The 24,041-nt window shown below is 37.6% G+C and overlaps 1 long non-coding RNA gene across 1 annotated transcript in view; it reads right to left on the bottom strand.

The window, feature by feature from the left end:
• The window catches only part of LOC110925874, a 29,450-nt gene extending 5,687 nt beyond the window's left edge, over window positions 1-23,763 (bottom strand). The window contains exons 1-2 of the long non-coding RNA XR_002584833.1: window positions 23,612-23,763; window positions 6,867-6,868 (exon numbers count right to left, since the gene is read on the bottom strand). This is a non-coding gene — a long non-coding RNA (uncharacterized LOC110925874). The remainder of the gene's footprint in view (window positions 1-6,866; window positions 6,869-23,611) is intronic.
• Window positions 23,764-24,041: the final 278 nt, after the last annotated feature.

Genomic DNA, 24,041 nt, shown 5'->3' with positions numbered 1-24,041 from the left:
AACCTGGATCCAGATATGTACCATGTCTTTAGAATGACATGAAACTCAATTCATGGCTAGACACGTTTTCACCATGCCTTTGGTGTGTCATGACTGACATCTTACTAGATTTTGAATCTAACCAATTGGTATTCGAGTCCAATCTACTCGATTGACTCTATATAACCATTGTGTACTCCACTTGGTCATGCGTTTGCAATATATGCAAGTCACCCCCACATTTAAGTGTAATTGGATAGCATCCAAATACGGTGATGAAAGGTTCTCCCTTTCATTTCGAGTTTGAGAAACTTCTCAACTACCATTTCCACATTCAAATGCAAGTCACCCCCACATTTAAGTGTAATTGGATAGCGTCCAATGGGGTGATGAAATGTTCTCCCTTTCATTTCGAGTTTGAGAAAACTTCTCAAGTACCATTTCCACATACCCTAAAGGGTTTGTTTCTTAAATGGTTCCTCCCTCCACATTTCTTGCATTTTAATGAAGTTATATTTATAGTTTTGTTTAGCAAAAAAATTCGTTCTCGTGTCATCACATATTTTGAATGTTTAAAGTTAACTTAACCTCCGTCGAGCATATAAATTAACAAGTATTAGTCTAGCATGCTTTAGACCACAATACTCTAGCATGTGAACAGAAGATGCATCATTCCGATTCTTCACAGCCTTAAGAGATAACGCACTATCTCTTTCGAACATTCGTTTCTTAGTTTAGACACAATTAAGAAATTTTTATTTCACCATTCAAAAACCATCAGTGTGACAACTCGAGTTTCCAAGATTTCCATCTTCGCATTAATTGCACTATTAATTGTTTAAGTTGTTTGATTGCACGACTTGTTTGTTTCACAACTGTACACGCTTGAAATATGTTAAACCGTATTGTGGTTGGTATGTTATATATATGGTCATGATAATATGGTGTTATGTATAATTAAAGGGGAACTTTGACCAAACACTTTCTAGCCGAAACCCCCCCCCCCCCCCCACTCGAAATAAACTCGCCACCCGAAATCAGCCTCCTCTCGAAGCGGGCCGGCAAAAACAGAACTGGGCTTCGGCCCAGTAGCGAACAAAGTACATGTTTTGATATTGACCTTTTTGTGTTAAAATTCGGTTAATGAGTAAACCCTAATCACCCCTCATATTCTCTCTCTCGCTCTCCTTGAAACCGAACGGCAGACGTGAGTATTCGAGCTGCACTCATTGATTGATTTACTGTCTTCTCTGATTAGGTTAGTAATCTACTACTAATATATGTTTTTTTGAAATCATCATGAATTGTTTGTGTTATCACATATTAACTGCTATTATGAAGTCTTATGATTATATGATTTGATAGTGATGGATGAACAAATGATTATGCATGTGAATTGTATTGAAGGTGCAACCAAATTTAATGATTTGCATGTGATGGCATAGGAATTGTCGGCTAGCTTGCATGTGACTCTTTATTCAACATAACATTAGTCAAACCCACCCAAACAAAATGGCCCAATAATCTTTTGAGGTGATTTACACTTGTCGGCCATTGATTATTTTAGTGATGATCTTGTTTTCACAATGAGTTGGTAATTCATATGATTTCGTATGTTAACTGTCATGAAAATTGGATAATAAGATCGATCGTGTATGCTTGTTGACGATGATATGATGATTGAATGTTTCCATGAGTTGTTCGGACTTAATGATTGTTAGATGAATTCTGAGATTTGTGAGATTTGTGTAACTGTTATTCAACGTAACTGACATTCAGACGAAACGCATTATGACGAAACAGATACTTGATGACGAAACGATGGTAACGACGAAACAGATGTGTTTCGTCGAGACCAACCATGGCGAATCGGATATGACGAAACAGGGTGTTTCGCCAAGGATAAGTACGACGAAAGGGATGGGTTTCGTCAAAGAGGGCACGGCGAAACAGAGGGTGTTTCGCCGATTGGATAATCTGCACTGTAACTAAACTATTTCTGTTAAAGCTTAATTGAGTTAACTGACTGCTGTTAGATGTTATGCATGACGTGAATGATGTTGATTTCGTGATTATGTGCTACTTGGTGAACACTGATTGTGCTATTACGTGAACCTCATGAATGCAAACTGATTTGTACACTTACGTACTTTAGGACGAGATTGATTAACTGTGAGCACATATTTAGCATACCGAGCAAACCAAGGTGAGTTCACACTCTTACCAAGGCATGGGATTCCCGGGGTAGGGGATGGGATTGGATGATTATCTGTACTTATGTTGTTATTGGGAATTATGAATTACTGGCCTCGGTTGGGAAAGGTCACATATAGATACTGTTAGACTAGTGATACATGGGGAAGCCCCCACTACTCTTCGCATACATGCCTGTAACGGCCGCGATACTGATACTGTTCTTTGCACACATGCCTTGTATGGCCGCGATACTTATACTAATCTTCGCACACATGCCTGGAGGGCCGCGATATAAATAAACTAGTCTACAATACATGGGAAACCCCCACTAACCTTCGCACACATGCCTGGAGGGCCGCGATGTAATTAATAACGATGCATGGGTTACTAAACAAACAAACGATTTATGAAACAAACATTATTACTAAACAACCCACTGTGAACTCGCTCAACTAGTTGTTGACTCTCTGTTACATGCCTTGCAGGTCGTTAGGTATACATGGAGCTTGCACTGGGAGGCGCGGTCGTTGTGGACAAGGATCGTGTTTGCTTTGATTAAACATTTTGACATTTCATACTCTTACTTATGTTGGGTTTATTTTTACGCTTTCGTTAAACATTGACATATTACTTGTGTTTGGAACACCTTTCATATTTAGTTGGTTGGTTGAAGTACAATTACTTTTACTTAATACTTATATGTTCAATATGATTGGTGGCTTGATCCTGGTCAGTCACGCCTTCAAGCGGTGATACTCCGCGATGTGGATTTTGGGGGTGTGACAGATTGGTATCAGAGCCATTGGTTATAGAGAACTTGGTTTTAATTTGGGGAAAACGTTTTATTAAAACCAGAATATAACCAGTACAGTGCTCAACGATCCACAACGACGCTTCGCTCCACGTGCAAGGCTCAACATCATAGGTACTACTATTCATGTTACTTTACTTACTTGCTAGAATTACATAGAACTTTGCTCGTGATATGCTTAGATTACATTGCCTACTATATGTTATTGCTTGAGAACACTTGTGTGCTTACTCTCTTCTGTCATCGCACTATTTGCGAACACTCTCTCACGTACGTTACCTTTGCAATGAAGATCATGGCTGGACGTATTAACTTGACACAAGCCTAGTTGACGGCTCTTATCAACGAACAGGTTGCTGCGGCACTTGCAGCCGCACAAGCAGGTCAACACGCTCAGCCACCTGTTTGCACTTTCAAGAACTTCATGGACTGTCGTCCAAGCACCTTCAGTGGCACCGGGGGGGGGGGGGCAGTGGGACTCCTCCATTGGTTTGAAAAGCTAGAGTCTGTGTTTGAAATGTGTGAATGCCCTGAGGCTCGCAGAGTGAAGTACGCCACTGACACACTGGAAGGAATCGCGCTGACTTGGTGGAATGCGATAGTTCAACTTTTAGGATTGGCAGCTGCTAACGCCACTCCTTGGAATGATTTCAAGGAGCTGATCAAAAGGGAATATTGCACACGTGACGACATCCACAAGTTAGAGGTGGAGTTCTTTCATTTGAAGATGACTGGGTCGGAAATTGAGGCATATACTAAAAGGTCAAACGAGCTGGCCGTTCCGTGTCCAACTATGGTGGACCCTCCTATCAGACATATTGAGTTGTATCTCAAGGGGTTGGCACCAGAAATTCAAAGCCATGTGACATCGGCCAACCTTGCTAACATCCAGGATATTCAGCGTCTTGCTCATCGCCTCACGGATCAGGCAGTGGAACAAGACAGGCTGCCTAAACGTATCAGTGCTACCGGTGCTACTACTTCCGCTACTCCCAGTGACAACAAGCGGAAATGGGATGGGGATTCCAGCAAGGGTTCCGCTACAGCTCAGTCACAAGTTCAACAGCGCAAGACAGATAACTACCAGAGCCCTGGTCAGCAATCTTCGGGCAATCAAAGACAGGGTGGATATCGAGGCAATCTCCCAAGGTGCAATACTTGCCACAAGCACCACAACAGTCAGTGCAACAAAGGTCGCTGTCAGCGGTGCCTCAAGATGGGTCATGAGGCTAAGGATTGTAGAAGCTCTCGACCTGCGAACCAGAATCAGCAGCAACAACCACCTGCTCCACGAAACCAGCAGCAGCAACAGCAGCGAGGCAACAGAGGATGCTATCAATGTGGTGCTGAAGGCCACTTTAAACGCGACTGCCCCCAGTTAAACCAGAACCAGAACAACAACAATAACAACAAACAGGGCAATGGCAACAACAACAACGGGGGAAACAACAACGACAACGAAGCTAGGGGACGTGCTTTTGTGCTGGGGCAGGGTGACGCCCGGAATGATCCCAACGTGGTTATGGGTAAGTTTCTTCTTGACGACTTTTATGTTACTGTACTGTTTGATTCGGGTGCGGATACCAGTTATATGTCTTTGAAAGTTAGCCAAATGTTAAAACGTACACCAACACCCTTAAACACCAAACATGTCGTAGAGTTAGCCAATGGTAAAAGTGTAGAGGCCACATATGTAGTCAAAGGTTGTAACATCGTCTTAGCCGGTCAGACTTTCTCCATCGACCTCATTCCTATAGTTCTGGGTAGTTTCGACATCGTTATTGGTATGGATTGGTTATCCCGGCAGCAAGCAGAGATTCTATGCAAGGAGAAGATAGTTCGTATTCCCCGTTCTGGCAAAGAACCTCTCGAAATTCAAGGCGACAAGAGTGGTGCCGTAGTCGGTATCATCTCCTTTCTGAAGGCTCAGAAGTGTTTGCGAAAGGGTCACACTGCCATTTTGGCACTTGTTACTGATGCATCAACAAAGGAGAAGAGATTAGAGGATATCCCAGTTGTACGTGAGTTTACTCAAGTGTTTCCTGAAGACTTACCTGGTCTACCGCCTCATCGCCAGGTCGAATTCCAGATTGAACTAGCTCCTGGAGCAGCACCTATAGCTCGCGCACCATATCGATTAGCTCCAACCGAACTGGAAGAACTGTCTAAGCAACTGCAAGAACTCTTGGATAAGGGTTTTATTCGTCCTAGCTCTTCGCCCTGGGGAGCTCCAGTACTATTTATGAAGAAGAAAGATGGAACTTTCAGGATGTGCATAGATTATCGCGAACTAAACAAGGTGACAGTGATGAACCACTACCCTCTGCCGCGTATTGACGACTTGTTCGACCAGCTTCAAGGGTTGAGCTACTACTCCAAGATTGACCTGAGGTCAGGTTACCATCAGCTGAGAGTCCGGGATGGGGATGAGGACGTCTCTAAGACAACATTCAGAACTCGCTACGGCCACTACGAGTTTCTCGTCATGCCATTCGGGCTAACGAACGCGCCTGCAGTTTTCATGGATCTTATGAACAGGGTGTGCAAGCCCTATTTAGACAAGTTTGTGATTGTATTCATCGACGACATCCTGATCTACTCCAAGAGTCAGGAGGAACACGAACAGCATCTACGACTTATCCTGGAACTTCTTCGGACAGAGCAACTATACGCCAAGTTGTCTAAATGCGACTTCTGGCTTCGTGAAGTTCACTTTCTAGGTCATGTGGTAAAAAAAGATGGGATTCACGTTGATCCATCTAAGGTAGATTCGATCAGGAACTGGCCTGCGCCGCGTACACCAACGGAAATACGCCAATTCTTGGGTTTGGCGGGTTATTACAGACGGTTCATTAAAGACTTCTCCAAGATCGCACAGCCACTTACATTACTGACACAGAAAGGTGTTACCTATCGTTGGAGTAATACACAAGAAACGACTTTTCAACACCTAAAGGATAGGCTCTGTAGCGCACCTATTCTCTCATTGCCAGAGGGCACGGATGATTTTGTGGTCTATTGTGACGCATCAATACAGGGTCTTGGTTGTGTATTGATGCAACGGGATAAAGTCATTGCCTACGCTTCGCGGCAACTTAAAGTTCACGAACGGAACTACACTACACATGATCTAGAACTTGGGGTTGTTGTTTTCGCGCTTAAGATATGGCGACACTACCTGTACGGTACCAGGTGCACCATCTACACCGATCACAGGAGTCTCGAGCATATTTTCAAGTAGAAGGAATTGAACATGCGCCAACGTCGATGGGTTGAGCTACTTAACGATTACGAATGTGCCATCAAGTACCATCCAGGCAAAGCCAACGTTGTGGCTAACGCTCTCAGTCGAAAGGACACTCTACCTAGACGCGTGCGAGCACTACAACTCACAATTCAGTCTAGTCTTCCTGCACAGATACGAGATGCTCAGGTAGAAGCATTGAAACCAGAAAACGTCAGGGCTGAAGCCTTACGCGGCTCAAGGAAACGATTAGAACAAAGGGAAGACGACGCTTAATATGTAAAAGTACGCATTTGGGTTCCACATTATGGCAATTTACGCGAGCTGGTAATGGATGAAGCTCGCAAGTCTCGCTACTCAGTACATCCAGGTTCGGACAAAATGTACCTCGATCTTAGAACTACGTACTGGTGGCCTAGCATGAAGGCCCACATAGCAACTTACGTCAGCAAGTGTTTGACCTGTGCGAGGGTCAAGACGGAATACCAGAAACCATCAGGCCTACTCCAGCAACCAAAGATACCACAATGGAAATGGGAGGAAATTTCCATAGATTTCGTTACTGGCCTACCTAGATCCCAGCGTGGGAACGATACTATTTGGGTGATCGTGGATCGACTCACAAAGTCTGCTCACTTCTTGGCTATCAAGGAAACTGACAAGTTCTCTACATTAGCAGACGTATACTTGAAAGAAGTTGTTTCGAGGCATGGAGTGCCAACCTCTATTATTTCGGATCGTGATGCACGATTCACCTCAGAACTATGGCAAGCGATGCACAAATCTTTTGGCTCTCGGTTAGACATGAGCACAGCTTATCACCCTCAGACGGATGGGCAATCTGAGCGCACTATTCAAACTCTGGAAGACATGTTACGTGCATGTGTAATCGATTTCGGCAACAGCTGGGAAAAACATCTCCCGTTAGTGTAGTTTTCGTACAACAACAGTTACCACACCAGCTGTCACACCCCAACCGATGGCGGAAACATCGGGATAAGATGTACAAATTGCTCAAAACAACATAACACTATTGTGACAATATGAATTAAATTCATTTCATAAATATCAAATGGGAATACATTGTTTTCAAGTACATCATAATTCAAACATAATAAAATACTATGCTAAAATGGGTTTCTAGTTCCATCCTAGCTTGATTTCTTTATTTCTTGAACATCAACCTGCAATATGTATTAAAGTACAATCAACAAAAACATGTTGGCGAGTATACAAGTTTTCATACATAGCATAATACGTGTTTAAAATGTTGCTCATATCCAAATGTGAAATACAATATCATATTGACAGTATACTCGAAACGATGTTACTCTACGTGTCCAAACCAAAGTTTAACGCAATTAACGTGCCTACCCAAAAGAGTATGGGTGGTTTTAACATAGTTTAACCTAACAATACCCGTTAATATAACGGGAGGGGCGTTTCTCAACCTATAGCGCTACCATTGTTAGGGGAGGCTTGCAAAGTTAATGAACACATAGTCATGAGAGTTTACAGTAGCATAACATGTCTAACATGATTAAAATGTATCACATAGAGTATGGATAGAGTATGCATAAAATGTTTGATGTGATGGTGTAGTTTGATAAGTAATACATATTGCACCCAAAAAGTGTAAAACGAAAATGGGTCATGTATACTCACATTGATTGCGTTGCGCTTTCTTGTAAGAACGTACGAGCAAGGATGGAGAATAATCCAAGTGAACGAACAGGATATGTTATCCTAGATAATTAGAATGTCACATAACAAACTCGTTAATTTATAGGTTAAAGTTTAGTATTTTGTTTCCAAATTAATAATTCATATCAATACTAACCCTTAACTTGTATTAACTAATCTTGGTTATAAATACAATACTAGTTTATATTAAAGGTTAAACTATGAAATTAATAGTTTAAATTATTAACCAATTAATTGATTAAACAAATAGGATAAATCAATGATTAGCATAAATCCTTTCATTGATTATATATTTCGCGAAAAATTTCCGAGGTTTAATGTTTAGGATCCGTCTTTTTAAAACGGGTCGAATTTTGAAACGGGTCGATTTTGACGGGGGTTACAGGCTCCCCTACTTTAGGAGATTTCGTCCTCGAAATCTAAGAGGAAGACTTTTAATGTTTCAAAAGAAAGAATAGATGACACTTGATCAAAATGTTTTTGTTTAAGAAAAATTGTTTTCATGAATGCGTCACATAGCATATAGTTTCAAATAGTTTCACATAGCAGATAGTTTCACATAGAATGTAAAAGGTTCAACTGGTTTCACATAGTATAATTAAAAATTTCACGTAGTGTAACATAGATAATGAAAGTATCGTAAATTTAGTATGTTCACGAGAGATTATCATTATTTGTTTTAAATTGCGAAGATAGTGCGATTCATGTCTCCAAGCTTGAAAGCAACGTTCAATTATAAAGTTTCATTGAGGTAAGGAAATCACCCCTAGCTCATTGGTGAAGTTGATAATTGAGCGAAGCTAATCGCCAAGGTAAGGAAATCACTCCTATCTTTAGGATAAGCTTCCATTTTTGGAAATATGAGTATGAGCATAAAAATTTAGAACAATCCACATCACATACTTAGTTAACAAGATTAACGTATCACTGGCATGTGAATAAACAGGTCAACCCATCGTGTACCCCAAAGTTGACTACCCAACATCGTCGCAACGAAGAGGGTGTAATGTTGTTGATTTAACATGACCACTAGAATACGGGCGGGCGCTACTCCTATAGCACTACGCATAGTGCTATACATGTTAAGGTGTGGGTTAAAAGACAAGTTCATCACATAAGAATAACCCAGTAATCACGAATCCAGTATAACATACTAGCATGCATGTATTAGATTAAAATGATATATCGTACAAATGTAAAACACATGAAAATTAAGATAGCATAAAAAAGATTTAACATAAAACATGGATTGTCACGGAACGTAACATACGACAATTCCAAAGTGAATCGAAGTCCTTCTCGAATTAAGGAAACGTGCTTTGGCCTAATGGACAAATACTCTCATCGAGGAGCGACTAACGATATTTGTCCTTCCAGTTACTACACGTCCTTAAACGATTGGGAAAATCGAAACTTTGGCGAGAGAGAAAATCGAGGAGTGGGACTAGTTAAACAAGATGCGAGTTTCACCTCTAACTTGATAACATCGAACCCTAATGTGGTTAGTACTTATCAAGAGATAAGGGTCCACTAGAATATGAAATGGAAATTCCCTTCAAGATTTGGATATCACTCCTAAGTTAAGGGTAGATTTCGTGCAAAATTCAAAGTATAGCTGAATGAAAGTCATCACCAAATGTGGGAATCACCCCTATTTTGGTAAGTCATTTAGATTGTGTTATAAGAGTGTCTTCAAAGCTTCCAAGTGTGTATTGTGTTAGCCTTAGGAAAGGCATGTATATTAAGAGTCCAAGAAAGTAGAGGGAAGCAAAGAAGATAGAAAGGAAGTTGTCTTAAGCAACACATAGTGAATAAGCTCTAAAACTATAGACTAGGCAAGGCATTCCTAATTCCCTATAGTTATGGCTCTGATACCAAACTGGTATCAGAGTACTCCTACTATAGACTAGACAAAAGTAAGGCAATCCTACCTAATTCCCTATAGTTATGGCTCTGATACCAATCTGTCACACCCCAACCGATAGCGGAAACATCGGGATAAGACGTACAAATTGCTCAAAACAACATAACACTATTGTGACAATATGAATTAAATTCATTTCATAAATATCAAATGGGAATACATTGTTTTCAAGTACATCATAATTCAAACATAATAAAATACTATGCTAAAATGGGTTTCTAGTTCCATCCTAGCTTGATTTCTTTATTTCTTGAACATCAACCTGCAATATGTATTAAAGTACAATCAACAAAAACATGTTGGCGAGTATACAAGTTTTCATACATAGCATAATACGTGTTTAAAATGTTGCTCATATCCAAATGTGAAATACAATATCATATTGACAGTATACTCGAAACGATGTTACTCTACGTGTCCAAACCAAAGTTTAACGCAATTAACGTGCCTACCCAAAAGAGTATGGGTGGTTTTAACATAGTTTAACCTAACAATACCCGTTAATATAACGGGAGGGGCGTTTCTCAACCTATAGCGCTACCATTGTTAGGGGAGGCTTGCAAAGTTAATGAACACATAGTCATGAGAGTTTACAGTAGCATAACATGTCTAACATGATTAAAATGTATCACATAGAGTATGGATAGAGTGTGCATAAAATGTTTGATGTGATGGTGTAGTTTGATAAGTAATACATATTGCACCCAAAAAGTGTAAAACGAAAATGGGTCATGTATACTCACATTGATTGCGTTGCGCTTTCTTGTAAGAACGTACGAGCAAGGATGGAGAATAATCCAAGTGAACGAACAGGATATGTTATCCTAGATAATTAGAATGTCACATAACAAACTCGTTAATTTATAGGTTAAAGTTTAGTATTTTGTTTCCAAATTAATAATTCATATCAATACTAACCCTTAACTTGTATTAACTAATCTTGGTTATAAATACAATACTAGTTTATATTAAAGGTTAAACTATGAAATTAATAGTTTAAATTATTAACCAATTAATTGATTAAACAAATAGGATAAATCAATGATTAGCATAAATCCTTTCATTGATTATATATTTCGCGAAAAATTTCCGAGGTTTAATGTTTAGGATCCGTCTTTTTAAAACGGGTCGAATTTTGAAACGGGTCGATTTTGACGGGGGTTACAGGCTCCCCTACTTTAGGAGATTTCATCCTCGAAATCTAAGAGGAAGACTTTTAATGTTTCAAAAGAAAGAATAGATGACACTTGATCAAAATGTTTTTGTTTAAGAAAAATTGTTTTCATGAATGCGTCACATAGCATATAGTTTCAAATAGTTTCACATAGCAGATAGTTTCACATAGAATGTAAAAGGTTCAACTGGTTTCACATAGTATAATTAAAAATTTCACGTAGTGTAACATAGATAATGAAAGTATCGTAAATTTAGTATGTTCACGAGAGATTATCATTATTTGTTTTAAATTGCGAAGATAGTGCGATTCATGTCTCCAAGCTTGAAAGCAACGTTCAATTATAAAGTTTCATTGAGGTAAGGAAATCACCCCTAGCTCATTGGTGAAGTTGATAATTGAGCGAAGCTAATCGCCAAGGTAAGGAAATCACTCCTATCTTTAGGATAAGCTTCCATTTTTGGAAATATGAGTATGAGCATAAAAATTTAGAACAATCCACATCACATACTTAGTTAACAAGATTAACGTATCACTGGCATGTGAATAAACAGGTCAACCCATCGTGTACCCCAAAGTTGACTACCCAACATCGTCGCAACGAAGAGGGTGTAATGTTGTTGATTTAACATGACCACTAGAATACGGGCGGGCGCTACTCCTATAGCACTACGCATAGTGCTATACATGTTAAGGTGTGGGTTAAAAGACAAGTTCATCACATAAGAATAACCCAGTAATCACGAATCCAGTATAACATACTAGCATGCATGTATTAGATTAAAATGATATATCGTACAAATGTAAAACACATGAAAATTAAGATAGCATAAAAAAGATTTAACATAAAACATGGATTGTCACGGAACGTAACATACGACAATTCCAAAGTGAATCGAAGTCCTTCTCGAATTAAGGAAACGTGCTTTGGCCTAATGGACAAATACTCTCATCGAGGAGCGACTAACGATATTTGTCCTTCCAGTTACTACACGTCCTTAAACGATTGGGAAAATCGAAACTTTGGCGAGAGAGAAAATCGAGGAGTGGGACTAGTTAAACAAGATGCGAGTTTCACCTCTAACTTGATAACATCGAACCCTAATGTGGTTAGTACTTATCAAGAGATAAGGGTCCACTAGAATATGAAATGGAAATTCCCTTCAAGATTTGGATATCACTCCTAAGTTAAGGGTAGATTTCGTGCAAAATTCAAAGTATAGCTGAATGAAAGTCATCACCAAATGTGGGAATCACCCCTATTTTGGTAAGTCATTTAGATTGTGTTATAAGAGTGTCTTCAAAGCTTCCAAGTGTGTATTGTGTTAGCCTTAGGAAAGGCATGTATATTAAGAGTCCAAGAAAGTAGAGGGAAGCAAAGAAGATAGAAAGGAAGTTGTCTTAAGCAACACATAGTGAATAAGCTCTAAAACTATAGACTAGGCAAGGCATTCCTAATTCCCTATAGTTATGGCTCTGATACCAAACTGGTATCAGAGTACTCCTACTATAGACTAGACAAAAGTAAGGCAATCCTACCTAATTCCCTATAGTTATGGCTCTGATACCAATCTGTCACACCCCAACCGATAGCGGAAACATCGGGATAAGACGTACAAATTGCTCAAAACAACATAACACTATTGTGACAATATGAATTAAATTCATTTCATAAATATCAAATGGGAATACATTGTTTTCAAGTACATCATAATTCAAACATAATAAAATACTATGCTAAAATGGGTTTCTAGTTCCATCCTAGCTTGATTTCTTTATTTCTTGAACATCAACCTGCAATATGTATTAAAGTACAATCAACAAAAACATGTTGGCGAGTATACAAGTTTTCATACATAGCATAATACGTGTTTAAAATGTTGCTCATATCCAAATGTGAAATACAATATCATATTGACAGTATACTCGAAACGATGTTACTCTACGTGTCCAAACCAAAGTTTAACGCAATTAACGTGCCTACCCAAAAGAGTATGGGTGGTTTTAACATAGTTTAACCTAACAATACCCGTTAATATAACGGGAGGGGCGTTTCTCAACCTATAGCGCTACCATTGTTAGGGGAGGCTTGCAAAGTTAATGAACACATAGTCATGAGAGTTTACAGTAGCATAACATGTCTAACATGATTAAAATGTATCACATAGAGTATGGATAGAGTGTGCATAAAATGTTTGATGTGATGGTGTAGTTTGATAAGTAATACATATTGCACCCAAAAAGTGTAAAACGAAAATGGGTCATGTATACTCACATTGATTGCGTTGCGCTTTCTTGTAAGAACGTACGAGCAAGGATGGAGAATAATCCAAGTGAACGAACAGGATATGTTATCCTAGATAATTAGAATGTCACATAACAAACTCGTTAATTTATAGGTTAAAGTTTAGTATTTTGTTTCCAAATTAATAATTCATATCAATACTAACCCTTAACTTGTATTAACTAATCTTGGTTATAAATACAATACTAGTTTATATTAAAGGTTAAACTATGAAATTAATAGTTTAAATTATTAACCAATTAATTGATTAAACAAATAGGATAAATCAATGATTAGCATAAATCCTTTCATTGATTATATATTTCGCGAAAAATTTCCGAGGTTTAATGTTTAGGATCCGTCTTTTTAAAACGGGTCGAATTTTGAAACGGGTCGATTTTGACGGGGGTTACAGGCTCCCCTACTTTAGGAGATTTCGTCCTCGAAATCTAAGAGGAAGACTTTTAATGTTTCAAAAGAAAGAATAGATGACACTTGATCAAAATGTTTTTGTTTAAGAAAAATTGTTTTCATGAATGCGTCACATAGCATATAGTTTCAAATAGTTTCACATAGCAGATAGTTTCACATAGAATGTAAAAGGTTCAACTGGTTTCACATAGTATAATTAAAAATTTCACGTAGTGTAACATAGATAATGAAAGTATCGTAAATTTAGTATGTTCACGAGAGATTATCATTATTTGTTTTAAATTGCGAAGATAGTGCGATTCATGTCTCCAAGCTTGAAAGCAACGTTCAATTATAAAGTTTCATTGAGGTAAGGAAATCACCCCTAGCTCATTGGTGAAGTTGATAATTGAGCGAAGCTAATCGCCAAGGTAAGGAAATCACTCCTATCTTTAGGATAAGCTTCCATTTTTGGAAATATGAGTATGAGCATAAAAATTTAGAACAATCCACATCACATACTTAGTTAACAAGATTAACGTATCACTGGCATGTGAATAAACAGGTCAACCCATCGTGTACCCCAAAGTTGACTACCCAACATCGTCGCAACGAAGAGGGTGTAATGTTGTTGATTTAACATGACCACTAGAATACGGGCGGGCGCTACTCCTATAGCACTACGCATAGTGCTATACATGTTAAGGTGTGGGTTAAAAGACAAGTTCATCACATAAGAATAACCCAGTAATCACGAATCCAGTATAACATACTAGCATGCATGTATTAGATTAAAATGATATATCGTACAAATGTAAAACACATGAAAATTAAGATAGCATAAAAAAGATTTAACATAAAACATGGATTGTCACGGAACGTAACATACGACAATTCCAAAGTGAATCGAAGTCCTTCTCGAATTAAGGAAACGTGCTTTGGCCTAATGGACAAATACTCTCATCGAGGAGCGACTAACGATATTTGTCCTTCCAGTTACTACACGTCCTTAAACGATTGGGAAAATCGAAACTTTGGCGAGAGAGAAAATCGAGGAGTGGGACTAGTTAAACAAGATGCGAGTTTCACCTCTAACTTGATAACATCGAACCCTAATGTGGTTAGTACTTATCAAGAGATAAGGGTCCACTAGAATATGAAATGGAAATTCCCTTCAAGATTTGGATATCACTCCTAAGTTAAGGGTAGATTTCGTGCAAAATTCAAAGTATAGCTGAATGAAAGTCATCACCAAATGTGGGAATCACCCCTATTTTGGTAAGTCATTTAGATTGTGTTATAAGAGTGTCTTCAAAGCTTCCAAGTGTGTATTGTGTTAGCCTTAGGAAAGGCATGTATATTAAGAGTCCAAGAAAGTAGAGGGAAGCAAAGAAGATAGAAAGGAAGTTGTCTTAAGCAACACATAGTGAATAAGCTCTAAAACTATAGACTAGGCAAGGCATTCCTAATTCCCTATAGTTATGGCTCTGATACCAAACTGGTATCAGAGTACTCCTACTATAGACTAGACAAAAGTAAGGCAATCCTACCTAATTCCCTATAGTTATGGCTCTGATACCAATCTGTCACACCCCAACCGATAGCGGAAACATCGGGATAAGACGTACAAATTGCTCAAAACAACATAACACTATTGTGACAATATGAATTAAATTCATTTCATAAATATCAAATGGGAATACATTGTTTTCAAGTACATCATAATTCAAACATAATAAAATACTATGCTAAAATGGGTTTCTAGTTCCATCCTAGCTTGATTTCTTTATTTCTTGAACATCAACCTGCAATATGTATTAAAGTACAATCAACAAAAACATGTTGGCGAGTATACAAGTTTTCATACATAGCATAATACGTGTTTAAAATGTTGCTCATATCCAAATGTGAAATACAATATCATATTGACAGTATACTCGAAACGATGTTACTCTACGTGTCCAAACCAAAGTTTAACGCAATTAACGTGCCTACCCAAAAGAGTATGGGTGGTTTTAACATAGTTTAACCTAACAATACCTGTTAATATAACGGGAGGGGCGTTTCTCAACCTATAGCGCTACCATTGTTAGGGGAGGCTTGCAAAGTTAATGAACACATAGTCATGAGAGTTTACAGTAGCATAACATGTCTAACATGATTAAAATGTATCACATAGAGTATGGATAGAGTGTGCATAAAATGTTTGATGTGATGGTTTAGTTTGATAAGTAATACATATTGCACCCAAAAAGTGTAAAACGAAAATGGGTCATGTATACTCACATTGATTGCGTTGCGCTTTCTTGTAAGAACGTACGAGCAAGGATGGAGAATAATCCAAGTGAACGAACAGGATATGTTATCCTAGATAATTAGAATGTCACATAACGAACTCGTTAATTTATAGGTTAAAGTTTAGTATTTTGTTTCCAAATTAATAATTCATATCAATACTAACCCTTAACTTGTATTAACTAATCTTGGTTATAAATACAATACTAGTTTATATTAAAGGTTAAACTATGAAATTAATAGTTTAAATTATTAACCAATTAATTGATTAAACAAATAGGATAAATCAATAATTAGCATAAATCCTTTCATTGATTATTTATTTCGCGAAAAATTTCCGAGGTTTAATGTTTAGGATCCGTCTTTTTAAAACGGGTCGATTTTGATGGGGGTTACACCAGCATCCAAGCCGCTCCATTCGAGGCATTATATGGACATAAGTGTCGGTCACCTCTCTGTTGGGCAGAAGTGGGGGATAGTCAAATCACAGGTCCAGAAATGGTAGTTGATGCTACTGAACGAATTGCACAGATACGACAACGCATGGCGGCGGCTTGTGACCGTTAGAAAAGTTACGCTAATAAGCGCAGAAAACCGCTCGAGTTCCAAGTTGGGGATCGAGTGCTACTCAAAGTCTCACCCTGGAAGGGTGTGGTTTGTTTTGGCAAACGGGGAAAACTCAATCCGCGGTACGTTGGACCGTTCGAGATCATTGAAAGAATAGGCAAAGTGGCCTGCAAACTGAACCTACCAGCAGAACTCGGTGCAGTTCATAACGTTTTCCACGTGTCGAATCTGAAGAAGTGTCTGTCAGATGAGACCCTCATAGTTCCTGTGAAGGAACTCACTATTGACGAACAGTTGCATTTCATCGAGGAACCTGTTGAAATCACGGATCGGGATGTTAAGATCCTCAAGAACACCAGAATACCTCTTGTACGAGTTCGTTGGAACTCCCGTCGTGGCCCAGAGTTCACCTGGGAACAAGAAGATCAAATGAAACTCAAATATCCCCAGTTGTTCGAGAACCATGCAACTACTACTGAGGCTGAAGCTACTACTGAATTTCGGGACGAAATTCCAACTCAACGGGGGGATGATGTGACACCCCAGGAAAACCAGTAAACGATACAACTTACCAAGCTTCCTCAGTAATCGCACGCTAAATTTCGGGATGAAATTTCTTTCAAGTTGGGGATAATGTGACAACTCGAGTTTCCAAGATTTCCATCTTCGCATTAATTGCACTATTAATTGTTTAAGTTGTTTGATTGCACGACTTGTTTGTTTCACAACTGTACACGCTTGTAATATGTTAAATCGTATTGTGGTTGGTATGTTATATATATGGTCATGATAATATGGTGTTATGTATAATTAAAGGGGAACTTTGACCAAACACTTTCTAGCCGAACCCCCCCCCCCCCCAACTCGAAATAAACTCGCCACCCGAAATCACCCTCCTCTCGAAGCGGGCCGGCGAAAACAGAACTGGGCTTCGGCCCAGTAGTGAACAAAGTACATGTTTTGATATTGACCTTTTTATGTTAAAATTCGGTTAATGAGTAAACCCTAATCACCCCTCATATTCTCTCTCTCTCGCTCTCCTTGAAACCGAACGGCAGACGTGAGTATTCGAGCTTCACTCATTGATTGATTTACTGTCTTCTCTGATTAGGTTAGTAATCTACTACTAATATATGTTTATTTGAAATCATCATGAATTGTTTGTGGTATCACATATTAACTGCTATTATGAAGTCTTATGATTATATGATTTGATAGTGATGGATGAACAAATGATTATGCATGTGAATTGTATTGAAGGTGCAGCCAAAATTAATGATTTGCATGTGATGGCATAGGAATTGTCGGCTAGCTTGCATGTGACTCTTTATTCAACGTAACATTAGTCAAACCCACCCAAACAAAATGGTCCAATAATCTCTTGAGGTGATTTACACTTGTCGGCCATTGATTATTTTAGTGGTGATCTTGTTTTCACAATGAGTTGGTAATTCATATGATTTCGAATGTTAACTGTCATGAAAATTGGATAATAAGATCGATCGTGTATGCTTGTTGACGATGATATGATGATTGAATGTTTCCATGAGTTGTTCGGACTTAATGATTGTTAGATGAATTCTGAGATTTGTGAGATTTGTGTAACTGTTATTCAACGTAACTGACATTCAGACGAAACGCATTATGACGAAACAGATACTTGATGACGAAACGATGGTAACGACGAAACAGATGTGTTTCGTCGAGACCAACCATGCCGAATCGGATATGACGAAACAGGGTGTTTCGCCAAGGATAAGTACGATGAAAGGGATGGGTTTCGTCGAAGAGGGCACGACGAAACAGAGGGTGTTTCGCCGATTGGATAATCTGCACTGTAACTAAACTATTTCTGTTAAAGCTTAACTGAGTTAGCTGACTGTTGTTAGATGCTATGCATGACGTGAATGATGTTGATTTCGTGATTATGTGCTACTTGGTGAACACTGATTGTGCTATTACGTGAACCTCATAAATGCAAACTGATTTGTACGCTTACGTACTTTAGGACGAGATTGATTAACTGTGAGCACATACTTAACATACCGAGCAAACCAAGGTGAGTTCACACTCTTACCAAGGCATGGGATTCCCGGGGTAGGGAATAGGATTGGATGATTATCTGTACTTACGTTGTTATTGGGAATTATGAATTACTGACCTCGGTTGGGAAAGGTCACATATAGATACTGTTAGACTAGTGATACATGGGGAAGCCCCCACTACTCTTCGCATACATGCCTGTAACGGCCGCGATACTGATACTGTTCTTCGCACACATGCCTGGTATGGCCGCGATACTTATACTAATCTTCGCACACATGCCTGGAGGGCCGCGATACAAATAAACTAGTCTACAATACATGGGAAACCCCTACTAACCTTCGCACACATGCCTGGAGGGCCGCGATGTAATTAATAACGATGCATGGGTTACTAAACAAACAAACGATTTATGAAACGAACATTATTACTAAACAACCCACTGTAAACTCGCTCAAGTAGTTGTTGACTCTCTGTTACATACCTTGCAGGTCGTTAGGTATACATGGAGCTTGCACTGGGAGGCGCGGTCGTTGTGGACAAGGATCGTGTTTGCTTTGATTAAACATTTTGACATTTCCTACTCTTACTTATGTTGGGTTTATTTTTACGCTTCCGCTAAACATTGACATATTACTTGTGTTTGGAACACCTTTCATATTTAGTTGGTTGGTTGAAGTACAATTACTTTTACTTAATACTTATATGTTCAATATGATTGGTGGCTCCTGGTCAATCACGCCTTCAAGCGGTGATACTCCACGATGTGGATTTTGGGGGTGTGATAATCAGTTTTAGGAAGGCCTCAAAACCATAGTTAACTCCATCCAATAGGATCATAACTCGTTTGCCTTTTTATCTCCAAGGCTTCACCATTGACTTCCTAAAGACTTAAACATAAGTCTCAATCCAAGTCACTTTGATGAAAAATGTTTGTATAAAATCACTTGAGTCTTGAGATATAGCCAATTAGATTGACTCTCAACAACAAAGCATTCACGTATGCCTATAGTGATATATATATTTACGTTGTTGTTTCATTAATACCATGTATTGGGATACTCTCCCAAATTTAGGACCAATCCTCCACATTGTTTAAACAACATTCATGGTAGTAGAAGCATCTACAAGTTCATCACTATTGTAAATTTCCGTTAATAAATTTGCTAAATTTATTAAACTCATTTACAATAATAACATATATTCCTTTCATATGTTATATTCTTTGAAAACTTACATGTGCATTTCCATGCTGATGCTCTCAACATTAGATGACATATCTTGTTTTCGTGCATTTCATCTCAAACCATGCACCACGTTTCTCATGACGCCATTATGCATTTGATGTTTGATTTATGACTTATTACATAAGTCATGATCACAACCCGCTCGTTGTGTTTGTGTAAATTACTTTTTACACTTTGTATCAAAATGTGTATCCTTTTGATAACTTATTAGTAGTCCAAAATAACGGATATACCAATGATATCTAAACATCAAAAGCCAAAGTGTTATTTTCGTCAACACTTTTTACCGAAATAAACGCAATTATTTCGTTCGGTGTCATGTTTTGAGGTACTCCCTCATCTTGGAACTCTAAACTTGAATAATCACAAGTTGTCCAAAGTATAAAGTTGTTTACAATTAACTACTCGCAAGTAGTTAAGCAACTTATTATGTCTATAACAACATCGAGTTGTTTTTCACAAAATAGTCTCTCCAAGACTATTATATGGTTCAAGACGTTATACTTTGTGGAAGTATCGAATCACTTATACTTCGCAAAGACATGTTTTATTCGTTCAAAACATTTCTCGTTTTTTGCAAGTGTTTTAATATTAAACTATATATTTATGTTTTGATTACAAATCAAGACAATAAATCTTATAATAGTTTAATAAATAAAACAATTTCAAACTCGCTCGTTTGAAAATAAAACGAATACACATCATTTTAATAAATGGTTTATCATATTCAAACTATTTCTAACCGCTGTTAGCTAATAACGATTATCAATCGTTAAATGAGTGGTTTGTATGTTTACCAATTCTAATATGCTAATTAGAATTTAAATGTTGAACAAACATTCAAAATATTCGGTTGTTATAAAATAAACCGCTTCTAACGCGCTCGTTAGAAATAAAATGAATACAATTATTCAGTTTTGGTTTAAATGAACGTTTTCTAACACGCTCGTTAGAAATGAACACAAATCTTTTCTAACACGCTCGTTAGAAAATATATAAAACGATTACAGAAATCTTAAATAGTTTATCATAGTTAATCCGGTTCTAACCCGCTCGTTAGCAATTAATGATTGCAAATCGTTATAGTTGGTTATAAGATAAACTAATTCTAATACGCCAATTAGAAAATTAAAAGATTATTTATTGCCATAAGCCGTTTTTGGTTTATATAAAATAAACGTTTTCTAACCCGCTTGTTAGAAATAAACAATTGAAAAAGTCGTTAAATCGTTTCTAACATGCTCGTTAGAAAATAAACAACTATGAAACTCTTTAAATCGTTTCTAACATGCTCGCTAGAAATAATTGATTACAAAATTTGTTTTGAAGTTTATAAAAAAATATAAAGTATTTCTAATACGCTCATTAGAAATAAACAAATAAAATCGTTTAAACGTATGTGGAAAATAGTCCGTTTCTAACTCGCTTGTTAGAAATTTAATAGCTTAGACGAAACCGTTTTAACATTTATGTAAAAAACCGTTTCTAACTTGCTTGTTAGAAATTTAAAAGTTTAGACGAAACCGTTTCAACATTTATGTAAAAAACCGTTTCTAACTTGCTTGTTAGAAATTTAAAAGTTTAGACGAAACCGTTTCAAGATTTATTATATCCAAAATAATTGTTTCCAACACGCTCGTTGGTAATTATTTGGAAAAAAAATAATCTTTTCTAACACGCTCGTTAGAAAATCTAAACGTATTTAAAATATTGTTTCTAACGCGCTCGTTAGAACATCCAACCGTCTTTAAAACATTGTTCCTAACACGCTCGTTAGAACATATAGATGTTTTAAAAGTTATTATTATAGAAAATAATTATTTCTAACACTCTTGTTAGAATACATAAATGTTTGAAAAACTTATAATTTTATAAAATAATTAGTTTCTAATACACTCGTTAGAAAATATATACGTTTCAAGACATTTGAAACTCATATTATTTTATCAAATTACATCTAACATTCTCCTTAGAGAATTTCCATCGTTCATACACATTATATGGGTTTACAAAAATTACCAATTTCTAATTCGCTCATTAGAAAAATTAGTATTCCAACCATTTGAAATACATATTAATTTTTGAATAAAATTCGTGTTATCTAAACACGAACAAAACCCATTATAAAACTTGAATCAAAAAATTGATTTGCAACCCGGTATTCGGATTAAAGATTGTACTCCAATCATAAAATTAATCCGACTCATTGTACTAAATAAATATTTCCCAAAAAATATTTTCAAGATTTTAACAAAAATCCCATTAAATATTTTAACTTTCGTGAACCTAAATCCTCGTAGAGAAGGGATTTAAAATTGTAGCAACAATCTTCAGGAAAGTCTGTTTTAAGATTGTAGGAATTAGGTTCACTTTTTATTAAAAAAATTTAATAAAATAAATAATAACGAGACTCTCGTTATTCGTGGGAAATTCATCAAGTACAATACCGGTTACATAAACCAAATGAATGAAAATAAAATACACAATAATTGTACCAATCTTGATTCAAGCCAACATCTTTGGAAGAATTTCAACCGCACCATCTTGAATAAACCTCCGCTGCAAGACAAGCAAAATTGTTGATGGTTTTGGTTGAGGCACGTGTTAAACACGCTCCCCTTAAAACAGATTCCGCGCCTCCTCTCAGACGGTTCTGTCTCCCAGGGTACAACAACCGGAACAGTATGTGTACTGTCGGAGATAGCTCTCGCGCCCGAGATAACACCGGGTATGATGGTGTTCATAAAATAGGAAAAAATTAAGTTGTTTAAAACAATCTAGAGAAAACTCTTCTCTAAATTTCCATGGAACAAAGATGAATTTTCTATATGTGTGTATGTCTCTCTACTCCAAGAATATGAACTCCCATGTTCATATATACACACATCAAGATTAATGTCATTTAATCTTGTAATAAAACAAGACATTCAATTTGTAATAAACAAGATATTAAATCTTGTAATTAACAAGACAATTAATCAGGTTTTAATCTCTAATTAATGGACTTAAGTGGTTAGTAAAAAACGGTCATATTCATCATGACACGAATTAAATGGTTTGAAACAACTAGTTTGACTAGGTCCAACTAGATCTTTTACTACTGTTGCAAACCTGCGCGCGTGCTAGAACTGATCCGCCAGTCCGCGTGCCACGCTTCAAGGATCTCATGCCACGCCATATGGAGCTGCGCGCCATACGGATGCCACTACGCATACCAGGACGCCACCCGGTCATGCGCCGCATCGACATGCCATGGCATCCGCCTACGCCACCCAAGGGTACGCCATAAGCGGACCCGCCATGTATCTGACCACGCGCTCATGGACAAAAATACAAAGGCAGTGTGCGAAGTTCAAAGTGCACTACATAGGGCCTATAGCCTCGATTGGTCACGCGCGCATATGTGCACGAGTAAGGGTGCTCTGCACTCTTTAGGATCCCCACTAGTGTTTGCCTTTAAGGAAACAATATACAAGGAGTGCTCCTCCTTATAAACCACTTTAAGTTTTGTCATCCCACCTATGTGGGACAAGTTGACAAAACTAATCCATTTTATTCATCTTTGTTTGTTCCAAACATACAACTTCAAGCTTCGATATCTCATTAATCTTAGCTCTATTTGGACATAGTTTGAACACAAACCATAAATAATTATTTATACAACACATATATAAATTAATATTGATGTCCAAAATATTTAGTGAAAAACTCATTTTCACTAAAATTTCCAACAAACACTTTGCTGTTCATGTGTAGCGTAAGACCTTTCGAAACAAATGAAGTTGATGACAAGAAAAATCTCAACGGTTTATCACTCATTTCCATCATCGTTGCAGCATATCTCTTTTCTATTATAATCATAGAGCAAGCGGTTACTTTAACTTTACCAGGATATTCCGTTTCTAATGCCAACGATTGCTTCTGAGGTTTTTGGTGTTTTGCATTTTGGGACGATATTTAATACCATTACGATTGCAGGCCCGATTGGATCATATGTTATGTATGTGAGGGTGATTGGTTCTATTTACGATAGGGAAGCAGCTCGGGGAGGGACAGAGTACTGTACTGGAACTCACTGCTTTCGGTTATCGTTTCTTATTGTGGCGTTTAGTACATTTGTAGGGTTTATGATTGCTAGGGGATTGTTCATACTGACAAGAAG

This window comes from Helianthus annuus, chromosome 7 (genome assembly GCF_002127325.2).
Source record: "Helianthus annuus cultivar XRQ/B chromosome 7, HanXRQr2.0-SUNRISE, whole genome shotgun sequence".
Lineage (NCBI taxonomy): Eukaryota > Viridiplantae > Streptophyta > Magnoliopsida > Asterales > Asteraceae > Helianthus > Helianthus annuus.
The sequence above is the reverse complement of the archived record's forward strand: the minus strand, read 5'-3'. Positions and strand labels throughout refer to the sequence as shown.